Source organism: Macaca mulatta, chromosome 1 (genome assembly GCF_049350105.2).
Source record: "Macaca mulatta isolate MMU2019108-1 chromosome 1, T2T-MMU8v2.0, whole genome shotgun sequence".
NCBI lineage: Eukaryota > Metazoa > Chordata > Mammalia > Primates > Cercopithecidae > Macaca > Macaca mulatta.
Genome location: NC_133406.1, coordinates 180,039,067 through 180,064,694, shown reverse-complemented (window position 1 = coordinate 180,064,694; position 25,628 = coordinate 180,039,067). Strand labels below are relative to the sequence as shown.

Below are 25,628 nucleotides of genomic sequence, written 5' to 3'. Positions count from 1 at the left end.
TATTTGAAGACCTTTAAATATGAAGAGAATCTAGAATTATTCTATAGACTTCAGCCAAACAAAACCTCTTATGTACAGTAAAATGATACATTTCCAATATAATCCTTTTATTATAGAAATGACCACACTCAATTTTATTAGTGTGTTTACACATTTATTTCTGAGACAGTGATTTTTCTGGGGGCCTGGGTTAAATCTTTCATCTTTCATCCTTGATGTCTATCATATAGTGCCTGGCATATGGCAGGTACTCAATAACTTTGCTGAATGAATAAAAGGCAACAACCCATGGCACATTTATGATTACCTCTATTTGGCAGATGATGAAAAGAAGTTTACTAGAATTCGCGTGACCTCCAAGGTTACAAAATTTGTCAGTAAGCAGAACCAGGATTCAATCCTCGATTTTCTACCCAAAGCCACAGTTTTTCAACTAAACCACAAAATGCATAGAAAAGGATTTACTGTATATATTCACAGCTAGTCCATGACTACAAATCTTGCGGCTTCCTGTGTCATTTGCGTAATAAAACTAAAAGTTTAAAGAAATAGAATGGAAATACTAAACCTTATGTCAAATTTATAAACTGATCTCTAAAACCAGTTTATTTTGTAAATATAGTAACATATGTCAGAAAACCACTCAGGCTTCTTTTTCTACTAGAAAAGTCTTTATTTTTTTCTCAAAAATGACATCTTTTGCCAACTCTGAATATGACATAGTGTTAATTAAAATCTGTGCATATAAAAATTTCAAATTCATACTTACATGAGAAAATCATGAAAAATTGGAGATATGCCAAAATAGCAAAGGCAGGCTAAACTTGGTCTAATTTCAAAGCAGAAGAAGTAATCAAATCCCAAGAAATTAAGATGTATACATATAATTTTATTCCTGGAAAAAGAAATGGTCATAAACATATTTTATTAGCATGTGGAAAAAGTAAGTTGATCACATGGAACTATTATGGGTTCACTTGGAATAGATTCTCTCAAACCTCAGGATAATACCATTGAGAAAGTGAACCTGACATGTAACAAGATCTCTGACATGTAACAAAATATCCCAGAATCTGTCATGTAACAAAGTCTAATGCCATATTACAAAGCCTCTCATGATACACTTATGAACAAGATGAGGCCTTTAGAATTTGCTATAACATTGAGTTGGTGCTAAAACTGTTATTAACACCATAATATAGTTGGCAGTATAACAAAGAGTTAACACCAAACTTATTGCTGTTAACTCCTTGTTGCCATAACCACTAGGTCAGTGGATCCAGGTTTCTTGGGAATGAAGAGAAATAGTGAAGAAGGGAAGGAATTTTCAAGAAAATAGCAAAAATATGGAGTAAAACTAGCTGCTTCAGGGACTACACCCAAACAGAGGCACATCAGTTCAATGCAGTTCTAGATGAAATATCAAGAATCAGAGAAGTATTATCTTTAAGGACTGGCAAGGTTGCAGCTTCAGAAACATAAAGGGGAAAAGGTAGAAGATTTCACTACAGACACATACCCCACCCAGACGCAAGTCAAAAGAGAATAAAGGTCAGTTACATCCACTTCCACCCGACCCCCATCCTAGAAAACTGCTGTGGGATTAAGCAGAAAAGTCAGTTCTCCATAATAAATAAAACACTATGCTCATCTCCATACTCATGAATCTAACTGCCTACTCAAACATCTAGACCTCTATCCTCATCTCTATACTCATGTATGCAAATGCTTACTCAAACATCTAGACCTCCATCCTCATCTCTATACTCATGTATGCAAGTGCTTACTCAAACATCTAGACCTCCATCCTCATCTCTATGCTCATGTATGCAAGTGCTTACTCAAACATCTCCACTTGAATGTCTGGCGGGCATCTCAAAATCAATATGTCTGAAACTGAACTCTGCTTTCCTCCTGAAACTTGCTCCATCCACAGTCCTTCCCATCACACTTCTAACAACTTAATCTTTCCAGTTGTTGATGTCAAAAACCTTGAAGTCATGCTTGACATCCCTTTCCTTTCATGTAGCAGCCGATCTGCCAGGAAATCCTATCAGATCTACATCCAAAATCCACTGAGAACCTGGCTAGTTCTAATTACTGTTATCATCCCCAGCCAAAGCACCAAAAACTTTTCTTGGGACTCTGACAACAACTTCCTCGTAGATGTTCCTGCATCCAGGCTCATTTGCCTATAATACGTTTGCAGTACAAAGGCCAATGCGATCCTTTTAACACTTCAGTCAGATCATTTCATTCCACTGTCCACTTCAACAGCCCTCCATTTCACTCAGAGTAAAAGCCCAAAGTCCTACAAAGCCTATAAGCCCACATGGCCTCGTCCCTCATTAATTCTCTGACTTCTTATTACTCCCCTGTCACTGACTCTGCTCATTGCCAAGGTGCCAGTCTCTCTCCTACTTCAGGGTCTTTACTTCATTCCTTCTGCCTGGGATTCTAGCACATGATTCTCATGATTCACTCCTTCACCTCTTTCAAGACTTTTCTCAGATGTCACCTTCTCACTGAGGCCTCCTTGGTTAGTTTACTTAATACAACAATCTGTCCATCCAGCTCCTGAACATCTCTCATCTCCCTTGTGTCTCTACTTTGCTTTTTCCCATAGTAATTATGACCTTCTAAGAAACTGTATTTTTTACTTCCTGATTGCCTTTAGTGCTTATTATCTATCTTCTGCTAGTTAAAGGTCCATGAATGCAGGATTCTTTTTCTGTTTTCCCAGTGATGTACTACAAACACTTAGAAGAGTGTCTGGCACATAGTCAGTGTTCAATAAATGTTTGTAGAATTAATACATTTTAGAACTTTTCCACTTAACCTTGTCCCAGTACCTAGGGGTAAGGCAGTGAGAGAGCTGCACTCTTTCACCAGGACAGAGAAATTCCTAATATTGAAGAAATCCAAGCAAAGGAGACCAGGACATGAGAACAAGGCAATTCTGGGCTAGTTGCCAGCTGAGAGCATCAGAAAAGCCCTTTAACTCTTTGGCCAGGAAGTGCCAATTCTTTCTATATCTATAAGGTATGATTAGAAAGATATTTATACAATGACTGGTTGGTTGTTCCTTGGTCTGGAGGCAGGGAATCCTACACTTGCAATTCATTAATACTCCTTGCCAGTAACTGAGATGAAGTAAGGACCCAACCAGATTTGGCAGTATAAAAGATTATTGATTTGTGTGTTAATGTCAACTTATTTCCATTCAGCTTTACTCTCATGAAAAGACGTTGGCACACTCACACAAGATGAACTTAGAATGTTCTAAAAACTCTCTCATGACCACCTACAGTTTTCCTAGGGAATTTCTAAAGACTTACCTCTATGAGCCTATCTCTATGAGCCTATCTCTATAAGCCTAACTCATCACTTTTCCTAGTTTCTTCTCCCCTCATTGGCTATGTTCCTGGCTGCTTCTTTCTTAGGTGCCCTTGGGCACTGGCCTTGTCCCTTTTGGAACAGGACCTTCTCATCTCTTTTCTTGGATAGCCTCTTAAACATTATCAAGAGGAACCACACTATCCTTAAATCATACTGGATATCTGAAATTCCACCTTGTCATAATTGTTCCATATCCAGTCCCAACTGGATGAGAATAAGAATTTGACAGCCAAGAAGCCATATTCCAGTGGTTTCTTCTATTTTTTAATTTAGTCCAGTCCCTTTCAACATCTTCCCTCAATGACTTCTATAATTACATAAATAACATGTTTGTCAAACTTTTAGGTGACAGTTGATAAAAATATCTAATATTTTAGATAATAGAGTCAAGATTCCAAAATAACTCCTGCAATTTAATGAATGGGCCAAAATGAATAAAATGCCAATTTATGGACATAATTAGGCCAGTGCGTGATACATAGTGGCATTCTACAAATGTTTGCGGAATTATAAAATGAATAAATTAATGCAAACTCTTCTACTGAGGTTCTAAAAATTAACTGCACAAGTTCAGGATGAAGAATAACCTAGAATAAGAGCAGTTTGTGTGAAACCAGATTTACAGGTTTATTGGATGCAGAGTGCCTTATAAGTCAGTTCTGTGAGAAAATAGGGCCATTGCTGTTGAGAGCACACCAACAACTAATGTGTCAGTTTGTGAGCGTCACATTTTTTAATTGATATTGACAAATTTGAGAGATACCTGACAAGAATGATTGCAATATTGAAAGACTACATCTTGACTTATTCATTCATTAGGTAATCTTGAATGCCTACTCTCTGATGAGTCTTGGAATAATCATTAAGGATAAATGGTGCTCATATAAGGAGTTGCTGATAAAATGGAATATACTGCATATTTTATTATTATTAATATTTAAAAGAATATTACAGCATTTTTAGTTAATATATATTATTGGTATAATATATTATAATAATACAATAATTACTATAATAGATAAAATAATATACATATATTATGATTTAACAGTATATTATTATATACCATATTATGAATATGACAGTTTTTCATTTTACTCCATGTTATTGATAAGTAGTAATATCATATGCATAAGTCCATTTTATATGACAATCTTTCATGTATCAGAATTCCAGTGGAAGCTAGAATGTAACTTTCATGACAGAAAGAATCCTTTATTTCCATATAATTTCCAATTAAATAAAAAATTTAAAATATTTGAGACATAATCTAAATGGCTGGGTGCAGTGGTTCATGCCTGTAATCCCAGAACTTTGGGTGGCTGAGGTGGGTGGATCACCTGAGGTTAAGAGTTTGAGACCAGCCTGGCCAGCGTGGTGAAACCCTGTCTCTACTAAAAATACAAAAATTAGCCATACGCAATGGCAGGTGCCTGAAATTCAGCTACTTGGGAGGCTGAGGCAGAAGAATCTCTGGAACCTGGGAGGTGGAGGTTGGAGTGAGCAGAGATCGCACCATTGCACTCCAGCCAGGGCAACAGAGTGAGATCCTGTCTCAAAAAAAAAAAAAAAAAATATATATATATATATATATATAAAACCAAACTCCATGGACAGAATGATTTTTGAGAGATAAAATTTAACTTGTCAAGGAACACTTCCCTTCAGGTTATTTTTGATTGAGTTCTGAATATTTTAGAGGAAAATATTAATTATGGAAATAATGGAGGCTTAGATTGATGTTTCCTGATCCAAGGAGAATTTAGATTTGCCTCTGGCAGTGGCTAGGGGCACTAGCAATGAAACTTCACATTAGGCCATTTATAGTGATTGAGTCCCTAGGACAAAAGATTATTTCTGGTTCACTGTCCCATCTTCAGCGGAGGTCTTAAGGTTCCCAGTTCAAAGCATGTGTGGTTTACTGTGGCTCCCCATCCACAGTGGGCCTTGGACTGACATCTCATCCTCTTAGTTGTCTCTTCTCGGATTGGCAGGTGTTCCTGGGTGACAAGCTGCTATATCTGCCAGGCTCACCCCTCTGGGTTTTCTTCTCCCTAATCTGATCCTGTGATTCGTCAATGCAATGAGAGTGTTTTTATTCCTTCAAACAGATAAGATTGTTTAATATTTTATCCAGTTAAGTGTTGATTTTCATCACTTATTCTTGTATTATTGAAATCATCCCACCCTTATTTCTTCATAAATAAAGAAGAACAAGGCCCCACATTTGAGACCAGAGGACCAAAGCATTATGTCTGCCTCTATTACCTACAAGATACGTTACCTTGGGCAACTTTCTCATAGTCTCAGTTTTCTACAAAATAAACACAAGAATTTTATTCATTGGTGTATGTACAATTCTTTGAGGTGTTGCATGGAAAAGCACTGTAAACTGTAAAGTACGACTTAATATCTAATTACATTAATATGTGCTCCTAAACAATATGTGTGTGTGCTTTAATTGAGTATGATACAGTGTGCAGATTAATTTATCCTTTGTCAATATCAATTTTTTCAGTCATCCATTTATTTTATTCACATTTATTGCATGCCTGCAACTGTGCTAAAACTGCTACTAGGCCTTGTTGATACAGCAATAGCACAAAATAATGCCTCAATCCAACAAAATTCTGAAGGGTTTCCTCAGCCCCTCCATGATTAGCCCCCACCCCCACTAATTATACAGTCTCCTGCTACTCATAGTCCCCTGTTATATCTTAATTTCTGGATGTTCATCACAATTTTACTTCTATTTTTATTTTATATTATTTGTTAAATGTCTATTTCATCCACTAAACTGTAATACCTTAAGAGTCACTAACATGGCCACATTATAATCTGTAAATTATTGTTAAATGACATGAAAGAGATAAATGAATGACTAAACATATGGAGTCTGTAATGTCTGGTAAGATTTGGTAGGAGATAAAACTGGAAAGGTAGATGGGGAACAGTTTGTGATGGGGCCTTTAATGTCTTGCTGTGTAATCCAGACTTTAAGCAGTGAGGAACCGTGGGAAACTGAGACAATAGCATGGACAAAGACAAGAAGACACAGACATTCAGCTCATTAGAAACATTGCCTCAGGTCACAGACTTAGAGAAGGGTAAATAGAAACACCCAGTGTCTTCTTACAACACATGGGCTCCTCAACCTGGTGAACTGCTTTGCATCACCTGACGTTGTAAGATATTCTTCTAAGAACAATAGCACTAACTGGGATCAAAACCCTGGGGTGAGGTCCATCTACTGAGCCGAAGCTGGGAGGCAGGAACACTGCAACAAAATTTTTGTGTCAATGTAAAAATTGTCTTTTAAAAAAATCATTGCCTACATGTTTACATCTATAATTATTTCATTAAACTAGATTGTAGAATGAATGAGTCTCCTTGGGAATTGAAAGGGTGCATTCCACCACATCTTTATAGAATTATGATACCACACTTTTATAGAATTATCATACATACTTTAATTTTGTCTTTACTGGTTTCATATGTTAAGTATCCTTATAGGAGGCTTCAGGTCCTTTGCAGCTCCAGTGACTCTGATTCAGTTCACTGAAGTTTATACCATTACTCCTTCTACCCAATAAGACCAAACAAATAGAAAAAAGTTGGTTCCTTCTCCCTTTTGACAGCCCATGAGATATCTGAGGAGAGTTCTCATGTCCCGAGTCTTCTTTTTACCCATAAGAGTAAATGCCTCCAACTATGGCTATTTTTCAGAAACATACAAGTTTATAAAAAATGACCCAAAACTTTTTGTAGAAAAATTTTAAATTTGAACATTGGGAGTTCTAGAAAACAAAAAGGCTTATGTCCAACACTTTTCACTGCTGGCTGTATCATAGTTTCCTCAGTGGAATAAAGAATATTCTGTTTCCTAGCAGAATGGAGAATTGAAATCAGAGCCTCTGGGTAATAACAGTAACAATTACAATCATAAAGATAATAGGTAACATTTGACTGCTTGCTGTGTGCCAGGCATTTTTCAAAGGGCTTAAAGATATTCTCCCCATAATCTTCAAATATTGCCACAAAGTTTGTACAGTACTGCTCTTATACAAAGTTAAATCCATTTGTTTCAAAAATGAAGAAAGGGAGAAAGAAAAAGGATAAAGAAAACCTATATTCACTAAGTCCTAATAGGCTATGCTATTTATCCATTTTCCATTGCTGCTATAACAAATTACCATAAACTAGTGCATAAGACAAGAGAAATTTATTATCTTACAGCTCCGGAGGTCATACCCCAGTATTGGTCTCACTGGGGTAAAATCAAGGTGTCAGCATGACTCCATTTTATTCCAGAGGCTCTAAAGGAGAATCCGTTTCTTGCCTTTTCCAGGTTCTAGAGGCCATTTGCATTCCTTGGCTTGGGTTCCCCTGTTTCCATCTTCAAAGTCAGCAACAACCATTTTAGTCCCCTCACATTGCATCTCTGACACTTCCATCATCATATTTCTCTCTGATCATGGCCAAAAAATATTCTCCATGTTAGGACTCATGTGATTAGATTGGGCCCACTGGATAATCCAGGAAAACTTTTCCATCTTAAACTTAAACCATCCAGGAAAACTTTGCCATGTAAGGTAACATATTCACAGGTTCCTACAACATCTCTGGGGTGAACATCTCTGGGGTACCATTATTCTGCATATGATGACCTATATATGCAATCCCATTTATTCTCCCCAGGAAATCTTCAAGATAAGTATAATAGTTATTTATTGTTGTGTAACAAACTACCTCCAAAATTAAATAACCTAAGATGACATTTGTTTTCTTACAGTTTCTTCAGAGGGTCATGAACGTGGCTGAGGCTTAGCTGTACCCTCTGTTTCAAGGCGTCTCACAAAACTGCAACCAAGGTGTCTGCTCAGGCTGCAGTCTCTTCTGAAGATTCAACTGGGGATAGATCTGCCTTCAAGCTCACTGCATGGCTGCTGGCAAGATTCAGTGTCTTGTAGACTGTTGACTGAGGAACTCAGTTCCTTCTAGCTTTTAGTCAGAGAGCATCCTCAGTTCCTTTCCACGCAGGTCTCCCCATATGGCACATTCCTTCCTCAGAGTGAGTAAGCAGAGAGAAAGAGAAGGTGTCAGGAAGGTGGCTGTCATGGTCTGTTATAATCTAACCTCAAGAGTGCCATTCCATCACTTTTGCCATATTCTATTAGTTAAAAGCAAGTTACTAGATCAACAAGACCAGCCCACATACAAAGAAAAGAAAATACACCATGGAGTGACCATGATGAGGAAAGGACCATTGGGAGCCATTTCAGAAGCAGTCTATCACAGTGTTTGTATCATTTTGCTATTGCTGCATGACAAGCCACCACAAACATAGTGGCTTGAAATGAAAATTGTTCTCTTATTCAAGTCTGTGGGTCAACTGGGGCACAGGCAAACATCTCTGATTCAAGCTACCAGTTCCCCTATGCTTGACTCCTTGCTGTGGAGTGAGTGCAAGTTTGCTTCATTGAAGTTCAAGGTGGGGTGCCTGCAAAATCCTAGGGCAGTTCTCACAGCAATAGCAGAAGTGTAAGAACGAAAGAGAACCATGTGATAACTTTTAAATCCAGGATTGAGGCCTATTGCATGGTTACTTCCCTCCTCCCTATACCTCAGGTACCTTACTGGCCAAAGTAAGGCACATGCCTGAACCCAAAGTAAAAGGACCAGAAAGTATATTCTGCCTCTATTGGAAGCAACTTCAGAGTCACAAGGTAAAAGTCAAGGATCCAGGAAGAGGTGACAAATTGGGGCCAAAAATTCCATCTTCCACAATATTATCACTCACATCTTACCGATAAAGAAATTGTGGTGCAGAGAAGCTAGCTGACTTGCTCAAGGTCACAGAACTCAAATTCACATTTGTCTGACTTCAAAACCCATTCTTCATTGTTTTATACAACCAGGACTCAACATATATTCTCTCTGAATCATTTCCTTCTGAATAAAGGAGTTCACAAATTGGCATCTAAAAATTCCTTTTGCAAACAGTCATCAGAAATTTCACTTTGCTCTTCTGCCTCCTATTTCACTTTATCAGCCTAAATTCGTAACATAGGCAGGAGCGTGGAGATAAAATAGGCTCTGAAAATGAGAAAATGGATTTTCTTGCCATGTCTTTGCATTACAAATGGGCCCAGTCCACGGCAATCATGGCTGCACCTGGAACAGTGCACAGGGCCCATGAATAATCCATGTTCCTTACACACTTGTCTCCCTGCAGTGCTGACTCAGCAACTGCTCTCCTACTTTCTGCAAAGTAAAGACAGCATATAGGTCAGTTGAAGTCTAAGAGTGCAATAACACTCTGAACATTTGGCTGAATCCTGAAGGCAGACGAGAGACTTAAAAATTTCATTAGAATTTAACCAGACTGTTATTCTTCCTTTCTCAGAATTTCATTTATTCAGGGTGAAATCCAGATTTCATTATATTCAGAGTTAAATCCAGATTTCTTTATATGGAACACAAGCGCCATCATGATTTGACCATTGCCTACCTGACCAGAACTTCATCCCCCCACCCATCCTCTGCCCTTCAGCTTGACCCCTTTTTCCACCTCCTTCATCTTCAACCCCAGCTATACCAAACTATTCGTATTCCCCAAAAAGAAAATACATTTATCTGCAATCGTTGGCATTTGTTGGTCCTTTTTCCTAGAAAGTTCTTCCTCCCCTTGGTCACTAATCTAAATTAAATTTCTTCTTTCAGAAGTAGCTCAGGGGCTCCTTTACAGAGAAAATTTTTCCTAACCTCACCCTTACCCTAACACTCAGCTCACTTGGGGTTAGGAGCGTTTTGTTTAGGAAATATTTTGTGCTTCCACCGTAGCCCTTCTCAACCGATATTAGAATCACCTATTTATTTTTCAATCTCACAAACACTGAGCTCTTTGAAACTAACAATATTTTGGCTCTGAATACATATTGTTCTTGGCACGGTGCCCAGTAGTCATTATATGATTGCAAAAAAAAAAAAAGGAATGGGAAAGGAAAAGAAGGGAAGGGAAGAGAAAGGGAGGAAAGAGAAGAAAGGGGAGAGGAGGGCAGGGAAGGGAAGGGAAGGGAAGGGGAGGAGAGGGGAGGAGAGGGGAGGAAAGGGGATGGGAGGAAAGGGGAGGAAAGGGGATGGGAGGAAAGGGGATGGGAGGAAAGGGGATGGGAGGAAAGGTGGGGAAATGGAAGGGAATGGAAGGAAAGGGGAGGGGAAGGGGAAAGGGAAAGGAAGGAAAGGGAACCTGAGGAAAGGGAAGGGAAGGGAAGGGAAGGGAAGGGGAGGGGAGGGGAGGGGAGGGAAAAGAAGAAAAGGGGAGGGTAGAAAAGAGGACGGGAGGGAAGGGGGAGAAAGGAGGAAAGGGAAGGGGAGGGAAAAGAAGGAAGGGGAGGCCGGGCGCGGTGGTTCAAGCCTGTAATCCCAGCACTTTGGGAGGCCGAGACGGGCGGATCACGAGGTCAGGAGATCGAGACCATCCTGGCTAACCCGGTGAAACCCCGTCTCCAGTAAAAAATACAAAAAAATAGCCGGGCGAGGTGGCGGGTGCCTGTAGTCCCAGCTACTCGGGAGGCTGAGGCAGGAGAATGGCGTAAACCCAGGAGGCGGAGCTTGCAGTGAGCCGAGATCCGGCCACTGCACTCCAGTCTCGGCGACAGAGCAAGACTCCGTCTCAAAAAAAAAAAAAAAAAAAGGAAGGGGAGGGGAGAGAAGGAGATGGGAGGGAAGGGGGAGAAGGTAGGGAAGGGAAAGGAAAAAAGGGAAGGGGAGAGGAGAAGAGGGAAGGGAAGGAAGGAGAAAGAGAGGAAGAATAGAAAAGAAGTAGGGAGAAAGGGAGCTAAATGTCCATCAGTGACAGACTGGATTAAGAAAATGTGGCACATATACACCATGGAATACTATGCAGCCATCAAAAAGGATGAGTTTGTGTCCTTTGTAGGCACATGGATGCAGCTGGAAACCATCATTCTCAGCAAACTATCACAAGAACAGAAAACCAAACACCACATGTTCTCACTCATAGGTGGGAACTGAACAATGAGATCACTTGGACTTGGGAAGGGGGACATCACACACTGGGGCCTATCATGGGGAGGGGGGAGTGGGGAGGGATTGCATTGGGAGTTATACCTGATGTAAATGACGAGTAGTTGGGTGCTGACGAGTTGATGGGTGCAGCACAGCAACATGGCACAAGTATACATATGTAACAAACCTGCACGTTATGCACATGTACCCTAGAACTTAAAGTATAATAATAATAATAATAATAAAAAGAAGAAGGCAAAGAGGTAAGAAAAAGAGAGAAGAAAGAAGGAGGGAAGGAGAGAAGGAAAAAGGGAAGAAAGAAAAACCAAGATCATGTTTGAGAAGGTATTTTGTAAATTTCACATGACCTCATACAATCAGGAGCCCTATTCATTTCACCTGGAATAAGCTAACATACAAAGCTAGCTACTCGTAGGAAAAGACTGTTTTTCCTTAAATCCTTTGACTCCAGCAGATCAGACTCACCTACATCCTCTGTAAACTTAAGTGAATGAACTTTGTAAAGAGTGTTGCCTCTTAGCCAGCTTCTCCATGTGCTCCAGTGTAATCAATAACCAATCCAGAAAGCAAATTAATGTTAAATACATCTTGAAGAATGGTGGGAAAAAAACAGTAGGGGAGCATTAGCAGAGAGTCTTCACAGAATTGTAGTCTCATGGACTGTGGGTTGATTCAGAGATTATCGTAATCTGCAGGGTAGGAAGGCCCTCCAGAAATAGAGTTATCATTCCTGCTATAAAAATTGTGCCCCTGAATTAACACAAACCAGAGTTTCCAAGTAATCGTTCCAAATGCCAATTGCTGCTATTTTCACTTCAACACCATAACTGACTGAGTGTGATTACTTGATGGTTTTGAAGCTGTGTTTGCACCCTAATAATTGCACTTTCCAAATTCCACCTGAGGCATTACCATACCTGATAAGGCTCTTAACTGATGTTTTAAGATAATGACTTGGAACGTACATCCTTGGAAAGAATAGTTCATATAGAAGATAGATCAAATATGTTCTAGGATTATACTGTACAGTCACTATAATAAGTGCTTCTTCTACTGTGCCTCCCACCACACACCCCCATGAAGTCAACAACTTTATGGCATTAGGCTTCAAAGAGTTGCTAAAACTCTGGAAGCTTTGCTTTTCTGAGAAAAAAAATCTTATTTCATTTTTTCCCTCTAAAATCACCACAATATTTAGTTGGAGAGGGGAGATGCAGCTGTTATGATTTAGAGTTGCTGAGCTTCTGACCCTTGTCCTAGCTAAAGCAGTGTTTGGATTTGAGTAGAAATAGCAATGAACCTAGAGCAACTTATTAGCTGAAACTCCGAGTCTCAAATTCAAATTTTTTTCATTTATAAATAGCCCAATGAAAATAACTTACATTTCACTGGCCTATTGTGAGAATCTAATGAAATTTGATGGATAAAAAGCAAGGCAAAAACTAAACTATTCTGTATTGTCAGGGAATTATGAATTAATATTACTGTTATGGCCTAAAATTAGTTGAATAGAGCCAGAAAACAGAGTAGATGTGGTGCATTAATCTACTAGAGCTACCATAACGAAATACCACAGACTGAGTGGCTTCAATAATACAAATTTATTTTCTCACCATTCTGGAGGCTGGATGTCCTAGATCAAACTCCAGCAGAACCCAGTTTCTGGTAGATATACTCGTCCTGGCTTGCAGACATCACCTTTGTCTTCACATAGTGTATTAGTCCAGTCTTGCAGTGCTATAAAGAAGTACTTCAGACTGGGTAATTTATAAAGAAAAGAGGCTTAATTGGCTCATGGTTCTGCAGGCCGTACAGGAATCATGATGATGGAATCTGCTCAGCTTCTAGGGAGGCCACAGGAAACTTACAGTCATGCCAGAAGGTGAAGGGGGAGCAGGCATGTCACATGGCCAGAGCAGAAGCAAGAGAAAGTGAAGGGGGAAGTGCCACACACTTTTAAATGACCAAATATCATGAGAACTCACTATTGTGAAGACAGTACCAAGGGGGATGGTGCTAAACCATTCATGAGAAATCAGCCTCTGTGACCCAATCTCCAATATTGGGTCTCCACCTCCTACCTCCAATATTGAGGATTACATTTTGACATGAGATTTGGTTGGGGGCAACATCCAAACTGTATCACATGGCCTTCTTTCTGAATGCACACAGAGAGAGACACGTTCCAATATCTCTTCCTCTTCTGAAAAGTGCACCGGCTCTATCAGATTAGGGCCCCACCCTTATGACCTCATTTAAACTCTACCATCTGCTTATGGCCCTATCTCCAAATACATTCACACTGGTCGTTAGGGTTTCACATATGATTTTGGGGGTGGGGACAGGTACAAATCTTTAGTCCTTAATACGTGGGTTACCAAAAGGACTCCTCTTCAAAAATTATCTTTTTTATCATTAACAGAAATCACACGTGACTTTGGATTACAATTATTATATTTTGGGCTGGTTTAAAATGTCAGCTTTGGGAAAATGAAAGACACTGGTGTCTACTTCAGAGTGGAGGGTGGGAGGAAGAAGAGAAGAACAAATAATAAATACTGGGTACTAGGATTTATGCATGGGTGATGAAATAAGCTGTACAACAAACCCCTGTGACACGAGTTCACCTATGTAACAAACCTTCACATGTACTCCCAAACCTAAAATAAATGTTTTTTAAAAAAATAAAATGAAATGAACCGTCAGCTTTTTAGCCAACAAACACATGAAAAAGTGCTCAGCATCACTAATCATTAGGGAAATCCAAATCAAAACCACAGTGAGATATCATCTCACACCAGTCTGAATAGCTATTATTAAAAAGTCACAAATAAAAGCTGTTGGTCAAGATGCAAAGAAAAGGGAATGCTTATACACTGTTGGTGAGTATGTAAATTGGTTCAGCCACTGTGGAAAGGAGTTTGAAAATTTCTCAAAGAACTAGAAATAAAACTATCATTCAACCCAGCAATCATATTATTGGGTACATATCCTAAAGAAAATGAATCATTCTGCCAAAAAGACACATGCACTCATATGTTGTTCATTGCAGCACAGCACTATTCACAACAAGAAAGACATGGAATCAACCTAGATGCCTGTCAATGATGGATTAGATAAAGTAAATGTTGTACATGTACACCATGGAATACTATTCAGCCATAAAAAGGATGAAATCATGTACCTTGCAGCAATACGGATGCAGCTGGAGTTATCCTAAGTGAGCTAACACAAAAGCAGAAAATCAAATACCACATCTTCTGACTTATAAGTGGAAACTAAACAATGGGTACATACAGACATAAAGATGGAAACAATCAACACTGGGGACCCCAAAAGGGGAGAAGAAGGGAGAGCAGAGAGGGTTGAAAAGCTATCTACTGTGTATTGCATTTACTATTTGGTTGGTGGGTGCCATAGAAGCCCAAATCCCAGCATGATGCAATATATTTATGCAACAAACCTGCACATTACCACCTGAATCTAAAATTTTTTTAAAAAAATTATTTATAAATAAAATGTCAGCTATTCAAAGAAGTCTCCTCTGCTGCCCACTCAGGACTAATGCCTTCCCACTCCTTGCACCTGCTGGAACCCTTCTCTCCAATAGCACTTAATTCATTATCATATATCTGTCTCTCTTAGGAAGAATGAAGATTTCTCTGAGTCAAAAGGCATGTTTTCCTCTCAATTTTATATAACCATATTATTGAGGATTCTCAATATGATGTGGTAAAAACACGAATATATTTTCCTTTTTTGCCATTAACACCTTCAGCCACATTCTAACAAATCATCCTTTCCAATTTCTCTGTAATAGCCTAGGCAGATTTTATCACTTCTAGTCATTTTTCATTACTAAGTGTACAATTTAAAACTTTAACCTCAAAATTGATAGCAAACCCATCCATTCCCTCTTTTCCCAGTGGAAGTCTTGTGCTGTGATGCTGGCTTATCAGAATAAAGGATCAGAGATGAAGCTGCTTAGACTTATCTATGACATTTATGCAGGCCAACCACATGGATTCACACAGGATATGCAATGTTCAACGCTAGAGAGCAAGATTCATATGGTATATCATGTTAACCACTCTTCCTATAGTTGTCCAGCACATAATTTCCACAACCATATTAGAAAGCTCTCAACTGTATATGCAAAGCTTATATGCATAACTGTATAAGAAAGCCCTGTAGTCTTATATTTGCTCTTCCAAGTATAATTATTCCAGAGTTTAGTAAAGATCCAAAAATAGTAGGGGAAATCAAAGTCTTCCTGTATAAATGATTACCTTCTAGAAAAGGGAAACCATCTTTGATCTTATCTATGTTATAGACTGAATGTTTTTGTTCCCCCAGAGTTCTTAAATTAAAATTTATTCACCATCATGATGGTACTAGAAATGAGAGCTTTGGGAGGGCTCTGCCCTCATAAGTAGGATGAGTGCTCCAATAAAAGGGACCCCAGGGAGCTCCCCAGGACCCTCAGCTATGTTGAGGACAAAGCAAGAATATGGCTGTCTGTGAACCAGATAGCAGACCCTCATCAGACACCAAATCTGCTGGTGCTTTGATCTAGGACATCCCAGCCTCCAGAACTGTGAGAAATATGTCTGTTGTTTATAAGCCACCCCATCTATGGTAGTTTGTTATGGCAGCCCAAATGGATTAAGACACCCTGATTTTGTCTGCTTATCTTTTCCTGGTGATATCTACAAATAATTACAACAATTACAAGTATAATTATAATAATGTATTAGATAATGTTTCTGGAAAACTCACCATCATATTTCATAAATTCTAATATATGTTCTTTCAGGCATCAACATTTCTGAAATAGCAATGTGATTTTCAATAAATGATATATCAAGGTTTGATTGTAAGCATTTTTCCCTCTCTTGGTGGTACTAAACCCCATTGTCAATATTAGACAGATCAATGAGACAGAAAATTAACAAGGATATTCAGGAATTAAACTCAGCTCTGGACAAAGCCGACCTAAGAGACATCTACGGAACTCTTCACCTCAAATCAATAGAATATAGATTCATCTCAGCACCACATTGCTCTTATTCTAAACTTGACCACATAATTGGAAGTAAAAAACTCCTCAGCAAATGCAAAAGAACAGAAATCATAACAAACAGTCTCTCAGACCACAGTGCAATCAAATTAGAACTCAGGATTAAGAAACTCACTCAAAACCGCACAACTACATGGAAACTGAACAACCTGCTCCTGAATGACTACTGGGTAAATAATGAAATTAAGGCAGAAATAAACAAGTTATTTGAAACCAATAAAAACAAAGACACAAAGTACCAGAATCTCTGGGACACAGCTAAAGCAGTGTTTAGAGGGAAATTTATAGCATTAAATGCCCACAGGAGAAAACAGAAAAGATCTAAAATCGACACACTAACATCACAATGAAAAGAACTAGAGAAGCAAGAGCAAACAAATTCAAAAGCTAACAGAAGATAACAAATAACTAAGATCAGAGCAGAACTGAAGGAGGTAGAGACATGAAAAGCCTTTCAAAACATCAATGAATCCAGGAGCTGGTTGTTTGAAATGATCAACAAAATAGATAGACCTCTAGACAGACTAATATAGAAAAGAAGAGATGAGAATCAAATAGACATAATAAAAAATGATAAAGGGGATATTGCCACTGATCCCACAGAAATACAAACTACCATCAGAGAATCCTATAAACACTTATATGCAAATGAACTAGAAAATCTAGAAGAAATGGATAAATTCCTGAACACATACACCCTCCCAAGGCTAAACCAAGAAGTTGTCAAATCCCTGAATAGACCAATAACAAGTTCTAAAATTGAGGCAGTAATTAATAGCCTACCAACCAAAAAAAGTCCAGGACCAGACAGATTCACAGCCGTCTCTTACCAGAGGAAGAAAGAGCAGCTTGTACCATTCCTTCTGAAACTATTTCAAACAACAGAAAAAGAAGGACTCCTCCCTAACTCATTTTATGAGGCCAACATCATCCTGATACCAAAACCTGGCAGAGACACCAGAAAAACAGAAAATTTCAGGCCAATATCCCTGATGAACATCAATAAAATACTGGCAAACCGAATCCAGCAGCACATCAAAAAGCTTATCTACCACAATTAAGTCGGCTTCATCCCTGGGATGCAAGGCTGGTTCAACATATGCAAATCAATAAATGTAATCCATCACACAAACAGAACCAATGACAAAAGCTACATGATTATCTCAATAGATGTAAAAAAGGCCTTTGATAAAATTCCACACCCTTTCATGCTAAAAACTTTCAATAAACTAGGTATTGATGGAATATATCTCAAAATAATAAGAGCTATTTATGACAAACCCACAGTCAATATCATACTGAATGGGCAAAAGCTGAAAGCATTCCCTTTGAAAACCAGCACAAGACAGGGATGCCCTCTCTCACCACTCCTATTCAATATAGTATTGGAAGTTCTGGCCAGGGCAATCAGGCAAAAGAAAGAAATAAAGCATATTCAAATAGGAAGACAGGAAGTCAAATTGCCTCTGTTTGCAGATGACATGATTGTATATTTAGAAAACCCCATCGTCTCAGCCCAAAATCTCCTTAAGCTGATAAGCAACTTCAGCAAAGTCTTGGTATACAAAAATCAGTGTGCAAAAATCACAAGCATTCAAATACACCAGTAATAGACAAACAGAGAGCCAAATCATGAGCAAACTCCCATTCACAATTGCTACAAAGAGAATAAAACACCTAGGAATCCAACTTACAAGGGATGTGAAGGACCTCTTCAAGGAGAACTACAAACCACTGCTCAAGGATATAAGAGAGGACACAAACAAATGGAAAAACATTCCATGCTCATGGATAGGAAGAATCAATATCATGAAAATGTCCATACTGCCCAAAGTAATTTATAGATTCAATGCTATCCCAATCAAGCTACCACTGACTTTCTTCACAGAGTTAGAAAAAACTACTTTAAATTTCATATGGAACTAAAAAGAGCCCATATATCCAAGACAATCCTAAGCAAAAACAACAAAGCTGGAGGTATCACGCTACCTGACTTCAAACTATACTACAAGGCTACAGTAACTGAAACAGCATGGTACCAAAACAGATATATAGACCAATGGAATAGAACAGAGGCCTCAGAAATAATGGCTGCACATTTACCACCATCTGATCTTTGACAAACTTGACAAAAACAAGCAATGGGGAAAGGATTCCCTACTTAATAAATAGTGTTGGAAAAACTGGCAGATTTCAAAATTCGAAAGCTAGCAGAAGACAAGAAATAACTAAGATCAGAGAAGAACTGAAGGAGACAGAGACATGAAAAACCTTTCAAAAAATCAATGAATCCAGGAGCTGGTTGTCTGAAAACAGATCGACTTCTAGCCAGACTAATAAAGAAAACTGAAACTGGAACCCTTCCTTACACCTTATACAAAAATTAACACATGATGGATTAAATACTTAAATGTAAGACCTAAAACCATAAAACCCTAGAAGCAATACCATTCAGGGCACAGGCATGGGCAAAGACTTCATGACTAAAACACCAAAAGCAGTGGCAACAAAAGCCAAAATTGACAGATGGAATCTGATTAAACGAAAGAGCTTCTGCACAGCAAAAGAATCTATCATCAGAGTGAACAGGGAACCTACAGAATGGGTGAAAATTTTTGTCAGCAAAAGAATCTATCATCAGAGTGAACAGGGAACCTACAGAATGGGAGAAAATTTCTGCAATCTATCCATCTGACAAAGGGATAATATCCAGAATCACAAAGAACTTAAACAAAATTACAAGAAAAAAACAAACAACCCCATCAAAAAGTGGGCAAAGCATATGAACAGACACTTCTCAAAAGAAGACATGTATGCAGCCAGAAACATGAAAAAAAGTTCATCATCACTGGTCATTAGAGAAATGCAAATCAAAACCACAATGAGATAGCATCGCACACCAGTTAGAATGGCAATCATTAAAAAATCAGGAAACAACAGATGCTGGAGAGGATGTGGAGAAATAGGAACGCTTTTACACTGTTGGTGGGAGTGTAAATTAGTTCAATCACTGTTGAAGACAGTGTGGTAATTCCTTAAGGATCTAGAACAAGAAGTACCATTTGACCCAGCAATCCCATTACTGGCTGTATACCCAAAGGATTATAAATCATTCTACTATAAAGACACTTTGCACACATATGTTTATTGCAGCACTATTCACAGTAGTAAAGACTTGAAACCAGTCAAAATGTCCATCAACAATGACAGACTGGATAAAGAAAATGTGGTTCATATACACCATGGAATGCTATGCAGCCATAAAAAAGGATGAGTTCATGTCCCTTGCAAAATTCTTATTGTGGTTTTTCAACCCCCCACTAAGCAACCTCAGCTTACCTCTAGCCCCACTGAAGCACGTGGGTTTCCTGGCAATGCCAGGCTCTTTCTCATCCTCCTGCCTCTGGATGAAGGGACATGGATGAAGCTGGAAACCATCATTCTCAGCAAACGAACACAAGAACAGAACACCAAACACCACATGTTCTCATCATAAGTGGGAGTTGAACAATGAGAACACAGGAACACAGGGAGAGGAACATCACACACCAGGGCCTGTCAGTGGGTATGGGGATAGGGGTGGGAGAGAATTCAGATAAATACCTAATGCCTAATAATGAATAACTTTTAATGAATGCTTGCTCCATGCTTAGCAATAAAAAAGTTGGGTGAGCATCATTATTATTCCTATGATGTGAATTAGGAATTTGAAGCACAGGAAGGATAACAATGAGCAACTTGCCAGTATTTGAATGGTTTCAAGGTTCTCAATAGAAATTTAGGATACTGTATCATGTTGCTCCTACTTAACTGGAAAGCCCTGCCTTTCTGCACATTTCCCAGTATACCTTATCTCAGGGTCTTTGTTCACGCTATTCCTGTGCCTGGAATTCACTTTCCAAGCAATCACTTTCTCCATATTTTAGCTAATGCCTCGGATCCTCAACAGGATTAACTCTTCCTGCTCAGAGCAACAGCATTCACATTATATATATTTGTCATGTATTTATCATTATACATAGATAGAGCTATAGATAGAGATATAAATGCATTATTATACACCTCTCTCTCCTGGCATAGACAGACTGATAATTATGGATGATGAAAACAGTACTTATAATGCTAACTTCCAATAACAATATATTAAAGAACTAAATGACACAACTTAGAAATGTGCATAAATTAACTCCCAAGAAGGTGAACTTTAACCAGGGAGATAAAGGAAGGAACCAAGCAAGTAAAATCTCTCTCCTTCTGTCCTCTCTTGGAGTGCTCTGAAACCTGGGCTGTTTGTACATCCTGCTGAGAAGTGTTTCATGGGGCCAAGTGGACCCAACTACTGAGAGATCTGAGGTCAATATTTGTGGCGTTTGTGAAGCAACCGATGATGAGTAACACATCACCTTGCCTTGCTCGCCAACTTCCAGAATATGGAATATGTGCTGAATCAAAAAAACTATACATGGCACTGAATCTACAATAGCTAGAGTATATGGGTCAGGTGTCAAGGGGTGAAAGTGAGTATGCCCACTCTCACATCCAGGACCTACTTGCAGGATTGTGCTTCCTACCCCCACAACTTTGTTCTTGAGTATAGGGTACACATCCGCCAGAGAATTAAATAATGGTTCCACTGAACTGGAAACCCTGTAATTATGACATGGCTACTTTAAGCGCATCTTTTCAGTGGAACTGTAGGCAAAGAAAGAAGTTACTATGTCACAAACACAGCCGGGAAGACGACATGTGGAACACAGGCAATTCACTGAAGAGTCTTTTAATATTTCCTTGATAACTAATAATCGTCAATGGGCAATGACAGTAACCACAAACCCAACCAGAGTTGGGCAAGTAAGGGCTTATTTCCATCAGGAATGAGGGTCTGTCTTATCCCACCAGGCAACTGACTGAACTAGCTGAAATACTGGCCAGTGGTGAGGGAAATCTAAAATGATAGAGGATGGAGATAATAAATGTCATTCATGGCCTCAGCATCAGCTTCAGCAGCAGAGACTATACCTTGTTTCTCTAATCCTCATGGCTTCAGTCTTGCAGACAACAAGTGGCAAACAACCTGGACGAGGAATCTACCAGTGATTGGACCTGTTCTTCCCTCTTTGGGAAGGAATAAGAACACACACACACACACACACACACACACACACACACACAGAAAAAAAAACTTGGGGGAGACCCCATATTGTAGTACAAGAGCCAGAAATAAGAGGACAAGGGGGGTTTGGAATGGCCCAGGAGAGGAATAGATGGGACATCTTGAGTCAGCTTTAGATTCCCTTGGCTTTGGGTATTTGTTTTGCATTGGCTGTTGTCGTATTGACACACTTAGTATAGGTCAGTGTGGTTCAACCAAATGAAGCTAAACACACTTGCTCAGGAAAGCTGGACTCTCTTCCATGACAGACACCACACAACCAGGCTGACCCCAGCCATTTCTGCACTTAGATGAAACACCATACCACAGAATTCAGGATCTAGTTTCCCAAAAGCCACTCAGGAAGCCAAATAATGTACCTAGAAACTGCAGAGGAGTTGATATCTTTGGGGGCAAAGTTTGAATAGTAGAGAAAAGGAAAAGATTGGGGAGAGCCAAACAGATATATTCCTTCTTCTTTCTCCTTCTCAAGTACTGTTCTGTGGTGTGCTTTCTATTTACAACCTCTCTAAAGGCATTTTGCAAGGCCAAACAAGCACCTCCAACAAGATATCTGCTGCGTACATCACACTGCACTGCTTCCTATACTTCCCTAAGTCAATGTCTTTTCCTCCATGTTTATTGCCCTATCTTTACAGCTCCCAGATAGAGCATCAGCAGTTAATCTTGGCCCAGATGATATTTTCTTGGGGACCATGGAAAAGGCAGATATAACAACAAGAACGACAGTACGAAATTATTATTATTACAGCAAAACTTACATTTTTTGGGTCCTACTCTGTGCCAAGCACTGTTCTATACATTAACTCATGTACTCCATTAATAGCAGGAGTCATGGCTTACTAATCTTTGTAAACCCAGCACACAGCACATAACAGGGCAGATGGCAGGTAGTCTCAGAAAATGTTTGAGAAATAATACAGGTCTCCATAACAGAGCTTTGAAGCTAGTCATTTGCAAGACCTCCATTTTAATTTAGCTGCATTTCTCAAAATCAGTCCTAGTGAGCACCTACCATGTACCAGAAATTTGCACATCTTTTGTCTAATTTTGAACTCCAAATTGTCTCGTAATATAATGCTATAATATGTTGTATAGGTGATAAAACTGAAACCAGTGGAGGTAGAATTGAATCTCAAAACGAACATTTACTTACCCTAAGTTAGAAAACAGTATTAAACAAATTATTTAACAAGTTTGAGCCTTTTAAAGGGTGATAATTAACAAGAAATGCCCTACTTTATTAAACAGCTATTGGCAGGATGAAAAGTGCATTGTTCTACAGGTGTCAATTTCTAAATATTGATAAGGAAATTCAGGCTCAAAATATTAAAAGACTTGCTCAGTGTCCTACAAATTTTGTAGCACACACAGGAGATTTTTCTCTGAATCAATTGCCAGAACAATTTATATTATACCTTATTGTGGATCTTGGGTAAAACGTAGAGAACAGATTTCAGATGTCCTCATTCTAGCGCTCTGTGTCCCCACAACACATTTCCAAAGGCAGCAAGCAGGAGTACAGCAGGTAGGATTCCCTTTAGGGACTGCATACCATGACAACTTTCAAGAGACCGGAGCACGGGGGACTATCAGTTTGCCAATGTGAAAACAAAGCTTTCCTTATTAATAAGTCCTTGGTACTTGATAATTTTCCCAGGCCTTTAATTTCTGCTGATGGTTAGTTTGTAAGTTTAATAATATATCTGAGATAAAAGAAGAAGGTGCGTGTGCAGACAATGCGGCAATGTCTACTTTTAAAGTAAAAAAATACTTGGGTTGTTGAGTAGAGTCAGAAAAGGAGCCAAGGATAATAGTGAACAGCAACAACAAATCCTGTCCACTTAGTAACTTCAGGGTTCAGGTTAGGGACACAATGTAGAATTCTGTCAGAGATGTGGTAGCAGCACTTATGCACATGGCTAGACTCCTGCACTTTTAAGCAGTATGTTCTTCCCTGAGACCATCAGGGGTGCTTTAGCATGGGTTAAAGGAAGATGCTCTTTTCTTTTTCTTTTTTCTTAAAATTTTAATTAACATATAATAATGATTATTTATATTTTGGGGGTACAGTGTGATGTTTTGTACACATTGTGGAATGATTATATTAAGCTAATTAACATGTTTATCCTCTCACACACTTAATTTTTTGGGGAAAACATTTAAAATCTACTCTCAGCAATTTTCAAATATACATTATCATTAACCATAGCCAGCACGTTGTGCATTAGATCTCCAAAACTTATTCCCCCTATCTAATGGAAACTTTGTATCCTTTGACAGATACCTCCTCATTCTTCTGAGTCCCCATCTGCTGGCAACCACCATTCTACTTTCTGCTTCTAAGTCTGATTTTTTTAGATTCCACATATAAGTAAGATCATACAGTATTTGTGTTTCTGTGCCTGGCTTATTTCACATAGCAAAATGTTCTCCAGGTTCATTCATGTTATTGCAAATGACAGAATATCTTCTTTTTTAAGGCTGAACAGTATTCTATTTTGCATATATACCACTTTTTTAATGTACTCATCTGTGGGTGGACACTGATCATGAATAGTTGAATAGCCAAATAGTGAATTTGGCTATCGTGAATCGTGCTGCAGTGAACATGGACATGAAGTTATCCCTTTGAGATACTAATTTAATTTCCATTGGAAACTCAAAAGTGGGCTTGCTGGATCATATGCTAACTCTATTGTCAATTGTTTGAGGAACCCCCATACTGTTTTCCTTAATGGTTGTACCAATTTACATTTCCACCAACAATGTGTAAGGTTCCTTTTTCTCCACATCTTTACCAATACTTGTTATCTTTCATCTTTTTTGTAACAATTATCCTAACAGGTGTGAGATGATGTTTCATTGTGGTTTTGATTTGCATTTCCCTGATAATTAGTGATGTTCAACATTTTTTTCATATACCCACTGGCCTTTTGTATGTCTTCTTTTGAGAAATGTCTACCCAGGTCATGTGCCCATTTTTAAACTCTTATGTAGTTATTTGTTTTCTCGTCAATTTGTTGAATTCCTTATATATTTTGAATATTTACCCATTATCAAACGTATGATTTGCATTTCTTTTTTTTTCTGAGACAGGGTCTGGCACTGTCACCCAGGCTGGAGTGCAGTGGCATGATCTTGGCTTACTGCAAACTCCACCTCCTGAACTCATACAATCCTCCTGCCTCCACCCCCCCAAGTACCTGAGACTACAGGTATGTGCCATCAAGCCCTGCTAATTTTTGTATTTTTTTTTAGAAATGGGGTTTTGCCATGTTTCCCAGGCTGGTCTCAAATGCCTGAACTCAAGCAATTTACCTGCTTTGGCCTCCCAAAGTGCTGGGGTTACAGACATGAACCACTGCTTCCAGCCAGGTTTGCAAATATTTTCTTCTAATCCATAGGTTGTCTCTTCACTCTGTTAATTGTTTTCTTTTCTGTGTAGATGCTTCATTTTTGATGTAATCTTCTTTGACTATTTTTGCTTTTCCTGCCTGTGCTCTTGGGGTGATATTGAAAAACCGTTGCCCACACGAAAGTAATGGAGGTTTTCCCTTATGTTTTCTTTTAGTAGTGTTATAGTTTCAGGTCTTCCATTCAAGTCTTTAATCAATTTTGATTTTATTTTTGTATATGGTATAAGAAAAGGGTTCAATTTCATTCTTCTGCAGGTGAATATCCTGTTTTCCCATCAGCATTTATTGAAGAGACTAACTTTTCCCCATTATGTGTTCTTGGGGAAATAATATATTATAACACCTTTGTAAAAAATCTATATACATGACTATATACATGTGGGTTTATTTCTGGGCTCCTTATTCTGCTTCATTTGTTGATATGTCTGGTTTTATGCCAGTGTCATGCTGTTTTGCTCACTGTAGCTTTGTAACATATTTTGAAATCAGGTAGTATGACAACCTC

General features: G+C 38.7%; 1 long non-coding RNA gene across 1 annotated transcript in view; it reads right to left on the bottom strand.

The window, feature by feature from the left end:
• The window catches only part of LOC114672213 (uncharacterized), a 111,415-nt gene that overhangs the window by 77,876 nt on the left and 7,911 nt on the right, over positions 1–25,628 (bottom strand). Inside the window, exons 2-4 of the long non-coding RNA XR_003722434.2 lie at positions 13,065–13,188; positions 7,634–8,460; positions 770–895 (exon numbers count right to left, since the gene is read on the bottom strand). This is a non-coding gene — a long non-coding RNA (uncharacterized LOC114672213). The remainder of the gene's footprint in view (positions 1–769; positions 896–7,633; positions 8,461–13,064; positions 13,189–25,628) is intronic.